The sequence below is a fragment of the Lycium ferocissimum genome, chromosome 12, assembly GCF_029784015.1.
Source record: "Lycium ferocissimum isolate CSIRO_LF1 chromosome 12, AGI_CSIRO_Lferr_CH_V1, whole genome shotgun sequence".
In the NCBI taxonomy this organism is placed as follows: Eukaryota; Viridiplantae; Streptophyta; class Magnoliopsida; order Solanales; family Solanaceae; genus Lycium; species Lycium ferocissimum.
Window position 1 is genome coordinate 2,558,711 of NC_081353.1, and position 7,383 is coordinate 2,566,093.

Consider the following 7,383-nt stretch of genomic DNA (forward strand, 5'->3'; position numbering starts at 1 on the left):
CGACAAGCTACGACAAAGAAGGGTTCCCCTAGGTAAGGTTTTCGCCTCCCGATTTCGTTTCGACGCACAAGATTGCCTATGGATTTCGTTTGGTATAAGAACAATATTGGAGAATAAGGATTAATTGACCAAGATTGGATGACTAAGTGAGATTAAGAACTTGATTACACCATTAGTGGAGCCTAAGTGGCCGTGTGGGCCCCACTTGTGACTTGGCCAACTCTTATTGGCTTAAACCTTGGGACACATGTCCAACCCATAGGACTTATATATATAGCAAGGTGCTGAATCATTCTTCACTAACTAGTTCATTTTTCACCTTCACAAGTTGAGAGAAGCCAAGACATTGATAGGAGCCGGCCATGGTACTGGCCGAGAATGAACTCCAAAGTTTGGATCAAAAAAATAAACTTTCCCATCAATTCAACTCCCTACTAAGTGCACAAAAACGTGTAGTAGTTGCTGGAAAGAAACAAGGGGTGTAGCATGTCAATAATGTTGAAGATCGGTCAAGATTGAGGAGCAAATTGTAAGGTAAGAATGATTTTTTTTTCATGTGTTGTATGATGGTTTGAAGGTATAATTTGTATATGTTGTTATTGGATTGTTGTTGTGGTTGAAGTTGAGATAGCCATGAACTTAGGAGAAGCCATGCTTGGTTTTATTTTGCATGTATTGTGGATGAATTGAATGTATATCAATATATGAAAATGAACAAGAATTGTAAGAAGTTTTCGTATGGTTGTGCATGTTGGTATTGGACTGTTTTTCTTGAAGTTGAAGTGAGCCGTGTGTTATAAGATTAAATGAAAGAATGCTTAATCTTCTTGTACATGTATCGTGAAGTGAATTGAATGTGTCGTTGTATGGATAAATGGATGAAAACTATGAAGTTGTTGGAGTAATGTGGAAGCCGTGTAAGGAGACTGTTTTAGGGAAATTTATGGGCTGTTTTGTGCCAAGTTTAGATTGTTGTTGTTATGCACATTGTGGTATATTGTATGTATGTTGAATATGTGCAATAAGGTGTTAGTGAAACAAATCATGTTGAGATGTATAAGCAGTCCAAACCGTGGACCGTTTTGGTACTAGGAGTTAAATTTGTGTGTGTTGAATGTTGATTCTTGTTGCAAGTGTTTTGTGAAAGTAAAGTGCAATGATTCAAGCTAAAACGAAATGAATTGTGGGCTGTTGTAAGGATGAAGATGATGCTAAAACAGTTCCAAGAACCATGAAAGTGAGTTCATTAAACGTATTGTTGTTATTGTAAGTCGAAACTGGAAAATTGCTTAGCGAGAATGAAAACGTTATGTGTGTTGTTTAGCCGTGTGTATGGAACTGTTTTGAAGGGTGTGTGGACTGTCCAAGTTCCCTAAGTCATGTTAAACAAGTTTGGAATGATATAAGAAAAGAATGAGTAGCAATGTTAGCTTGTAGCACTAGTTGGTTTGAATGCGAACGAAACGTCGTCTAAATGTTTGAAAGGGATTGAGCGTTAGAGTGAGTATTAAAATCCTTTGTAGACTAACTGTAGTTCTTGATATCTTGATATAGGATAAGTGCTATTGGGCAGCAAGTACAAGTTATATACGACTAAACGCTAAAGGTACGTAAAGCCTACTTCCTTCTTTCTTTTGGCATGTCCTAGACGTAGGTATGAAATGATATGAACCTTGGGGTAAACTCTACTCTCTAGTTCCAAGCATAATATGTGATTCTTTTATTCGTCCGTAATGTTATTGTCACGAGCCTAATACATGATTGACTAATGAATGATGTATAGTTCCTACTCTTAAAGAATTGCACGACTAGAGGCATACTTGACTTTCAAAAGCTACACTATGTTAAATTACAGTTGAAATCAAACGTTTCGGTCAGTAGGCTTGGTTTTTATTTAAAAGAATTGGACATGGTTATTGTCCCGATGTCCGAGAGCCGATTTAGTTTACTATTCATTGAGTCTTAAAATGTTTTACTTATATGTGGTTGCTTATTACTCTGCTCGTGCTACCGCAATATCCTTCACTGAGTCCCGGGCCAGGGTACATTCTCGTGCGCCGATCTATTATACTATTCACCGAGTCCCTCACTAGAGGGCCGGGACACGTTATATATATATATATGATGATGATGATGATGTGATGATATGATGATTTGGAGATGGAGGCCGGAGGGCATATATTCCTTATTACCGAGTCCCTTACTAAAGGGCCGGGACACGAATATGTTTACGTTTATGATGTTATGATTATAAATACCGAGTCCCTTACTAAAGGGCGGGACACGTTATATATGTTATATACGTAATGATTATGCGCTTTTGATTATAAAGCATTATATTGACATTGATATGATAACGATACAAATAAAGTATGTTCAAAGGCAAGTTTTATGAAACTCTGTTGTTGCATTGAGTCCTATACACCTTGTCTCAGATATGATTCTATTACGGTGTTTCACGCTTTACATACTCAGTACATATTTCGTACTGACCCCCTTTCTTCGGGGGGCTGCGTTTCATGCCCGCAGGTACAGACACACGCTTCGGAGATCCGCCAGCCTAGGGTATCTACTCAGCTATTTCAGAGTGCTCCTTGTTCCGGAGCATAGTTTCGTGGTATAACCTTTTGATATGTATATATACGTTGTTGTTCAGGGTACGGCGGGGCCCTGTCCCGTCATATGATGTCGTTGTCACTCTTAGAGGTCTGTGGTCACAAGTGTGGGTCTATGTATGGATGTTGTTTTGTTATATGGTTGTGACTTGTGTCTGGGGCGTACCCATTGTAGTGGCGACCTTGTCGGCTCGCGTAGCTATATATATGTTGTCATGATAATTTCGTGTATGAAGGTAGCCTTCTCGCCTTATGTTTTGTTGGAACGTTCCCTATATATATATATGACGGCCTTGCGTGTTTGGTATGATATTAACTATTACGAAGTGTAACTCTTCGGGAAATAAGTAGAACTTCGACTTGCATATGTTTTGCCCTTATACTTATAACGGCTCGTTCATGCTAGTAGTGTATGACTATAGATAACAAGTGTATACGAGTGTCCAGCTCGGACACTAGTCATGGCCTACGGGGTTGGGTCGTGACAAAAGTGGTATCAGAGCGGTTAATCCTCGGAGTGTCCACATACCGTGTCTAGTAGAATCTTGTTTATCGATGTGTTGTGCACCACATTTATAAACAGGAAGCTACAGGGCATTTAGGATGTTACCTTTCTTTCATATCCAAGATCGTGCGATAGAGCCCAGGCATAGGAAATGAAATTCCTTATACTAACATTTGATTTCAAATTAAGAATGACATCGGCGATGAAAGCGACCGAGGACTACGTAGCACGCGAAAGCTACGATCATGTCGAGTAAGAAAATAATGGAATACGAAGATATAAAGTTAGATACGAGGATATAACAAGACATATAGGATAGGTCGTTGAAGGATCAAGTATGTCCCGAGGTGCGATATGACAAGTAAGTCCCGACACCTTTGTAACTTTTATTTGGAATTGGGGGGCCCCTGTGAGGCTATGATAAGATATGATATATGCGTATATATGTTGGCCTGTGAGGCATTGTTGGTATTTCCTGCGTGCAGGTTCCGGGATAGTAAGAATTACAGAGGAAATCATGATATGTATTGAAGGTCGATACGATAGGAGTAAATTTATTTTGTTGGATTAAATTTTTTTTTTTTAAGAGATACCCTCCATGTCGTTCGTAAGAGGCATCATTCCTACTGGGAAATTTTATTTCGAAAAAGCATATATGAGCAAAGAAAGTTTGAAATTCATTTGAAAGGACCAAAATACCTTCCAGCCACATTTTTGCCTAAAAAAGAGCTTAGGATGAAGGGCGATGTTATATCCGGCATTTTTGCGCATTTGGAGAAACTTTGGAAGGTTCGGAATAATTTTTGTTTGTAAGAAATAAGGCTCCATTTGGATATAATTGTGATTTGTAAGAAGAAGGCCATGCTTTGACTTTATGTGGGGTATGTTGCTATTTGTGGAAAATATTGATATGAGAGTATTGGAGGAAGCCTAAGGGCAAAGTTGGAATTTTGAAAATTTGTTTTCGGAAAATTTTGAAAGATGATCTATAAGGAATTGGGCTTGAAAAATAATAAGAAAAATAAGGCCCAAATATGGGGGCTTGGCCACGGCCACTTATCGGGCCCAAAACCCATGGATTTTTAATTAATCCATGTGATGGAATTAGTAATGGGAACTATATTATATCATGAGGCCTCTAGAATTCCCAAGAAATCAAAAGAAAATCAAGAAGAGAAAGAAAATAGGCCTTCGGCCAAAGGGGAAAAAGAAAGAGAGAAAAAGAAGAAAAAAAAAATTTGAGCCTCATCCTTGCCTTAAAAATCTTGTTCTCTTTGAAGTTACAACAAGTTCAAGGCGCTCACAACATAGCAAAGTTGGGTTGGAGAAAGAGTTTTGGTTGGGGAAGATTGAAATTTCAAGAAAAGGTAAGATTTTTATGTTTTATGTTATGGAATGAATTTATGTGTTATAATGATTTGAATTGGATAAGAAATATGGAAGCATGATATATGGTGTATGGCCGTGTGCATGGGTAAAGCCATGCATGGCCGTAAGTTTTAAAGGAGGAGGAAGAGTAAGAATTTCATGTTTTCTCTTCATGTTGTAGGCAATTTATAAATGTTGTGATGAATAAAAATGAATGAAAATCATGGGATTAAGAGGTGTGTATGTGTGCCGTGTGTATATACATATATGTGTGGTCGTGTGGTATTATATGTGTAGAGAAATTAGTTGAATTTATTTAGTATGTAAATTATGTTATTATGACATTGCGAAATGAATAGAAGACAAATGGTTTGGTTGGAATGGGAAAAGAATGGAAGTTGAGTTTGTGTGGTATGGAGGATTTGAGATAGGTATGAATTATTTTGTTTGGTATGTTAATTGTGTTGTAATAATGCTTATAATATGAATAAAGGATCATTGGTTTGAGTTGGTATTAATTTGAAAGTATGAAGTCGAAATATGAATCGTTGCATTTTGTTGGAAAGTAGGTTAATGGTAATATATTGTTATTTGCAATGATCGTAGGGTTGTTGTTGGCTTGTTGTTGATTATTCGAACCGAGTCAAGCTCGGGTGTCCTATTTATAGGGAAGTGCTGCCGAAATTTCGGTAGCCAAGTATAGTCAAAGATTGAAATGTTAACTTTCATGAATAGTAATTGGTAAAGATGACCATTTTACGCTTTTGGACGAACGAACTAAGATTTGATTTGTGCGTGAGACGCAATCCCGGTGTATGTAAAGCTTACCTATCTCTCATACGGCATGTCTTAGACCTACTAGGCGGGACGGGACCTCGAAAATGATTACCGCTCCTAGAAATCTTGTTTTTAGTTTTGGTTACTATTCGTTCGAGCGTAATTGACTCATAATGGCCACCTTGGGACATAAGAGTATATAGCCTTTGTACCTTACGTAAATGGCCCCGAATCACTTTGAAACTCCCACGAATAACTTTATGGAGCCTAGTATGTGTGTGATCTATGTTGGCCGCCTCGACTCGACTCGAGGCGGGCCCGGCTAATCCCAATATACCTTAGTTGACTTACTAGAACCTCTTTTTGAACAAGCTTTGGTAAAGAATCTTCGAAGGTGAAATGGTTCATTATGAAATAATGTTTGGAACCCTATGAAATACTATGCTACGTTTTGGAACTATACGTACCACTTTGGAAACATGTCGTGAAATAAATTTCATACCGATTAATTATTTGACTATTTTGGTTAACAAATTGACTTATAAAGTAATCAAGTTTTGAAAAAGGCTTCATTTTGACATACTAATGGCATTGTTTGCTCACGACTCCGCTCGTGCCTTATTACGACCTCGTTCCACCGGTTCCGAACCGGTTTGAGATCGTGCGTCCTATGACATTTCGGAAGTATGATGTGTTACGGTTTCCGTGACCTATGTAGGGCGGTTACCGTTTTGGAGTTATGATGTGATATGGCCTTTGTTATGTTTGATGTGTGTGATATTGTGATTTGTTCGGAGAGGTACGGAGATTTGAAAACTTCCGGAGTATGATGTGTTGTGGCACAGTGTCGGGGTGACCACGTTCCCCGAGCCTTATGCATGATTTCTATTTGCATTTCGTATATATGTCTCGCACGGAAAGTTTGATATATAGGTTCGATCGTATTGTATTTCCACGACACCGGTATGCTTTGGATTATTGTATTTTCACTTTACATACTCGGTCTTGTTCGTATCGACCCCTCGTCCTTCGGGTCGTTGCGTTTCGTGCCGCGCGTGTCGTGTGTGCGCGCGACACGCCGCCGCCCAGGGATCCTTACATTCTCGTTTTTGGGAGGCTCCTTTGATCGGGAGCTTATACTCTTGGTATATTCCTTTTTGCCGTATACGCTGTGCATTTGAGACTATTCGGGTACGGCGGGGGGCCTTGTCCGTCATATGTTTGTATGTTCCGTGTGTATGTAGAGGGCCGTAGTCATGTTTGTGGGTCGTGGGTCCCGATACGTTTGTAAATGTTCCCGGTTTATGTATGATTTTGATTTGCGTCCTTAATGCGGCCCCGTTTGTGATGGTGGCCATAATGGCCCATATGTTGTATATGTGTACATATGGCGATGTCCATTCCGCCGCCCCTTTGACTCTTGATATGATGTTTTGACACGGGCGACCGCCTGGGATCGCGTTTGTGTGATTTACACTTCTGTTTAAAATCGATCAATATGACAAATCGAATATGTTCGATATCATTGATTTGATAAGAAAGTTTGTTTGGGGTGCCAGTAGGCACCGGTCACGGCCCACGGGTGGCCGGGTCGTGACAAAAGTGGTATCGCAGCGGATTGTCCTCGGAATGTCTACGAGCCGTGTCTCGCAGAGTCTTCGTTTATCGGTGTGTCGTGCACCACATCTATAAACAGAGGCTACGAGGACATTTAGGATGTTTCCCTCCTTGAATCTTAGAATCGTGCGGTAGAGCCGTGAGAATAGGTGACTTTTTACTAACCCTTGATTTTTTCGGAATGCCTGCGAAGAAGACAACGATCGCCCGAAGGGCAAGACAAAGGCAGATGAGAATAGTCGGAAAGATTATGGCGCGTGCTCGGTCACGTTTGAAGTATGATTGAAATATAAAGTTGAAAATTGGAAGTGAAAGAAAACAGAAAATGCCAATGCCTCCGCCCCCGCATGATATAAGGTAAGTCCCGACATATTCATGTTTTTATTTGGAATTGTTACCCCGTGTGGCTATGCTCCGTTTACGTGGGCGGAGAGATGATGACGACATGTTGGCCCCTGTGAGGCATTGTCTTCGGTAGTGCGGCCTCCCGCAGTTTTGGGA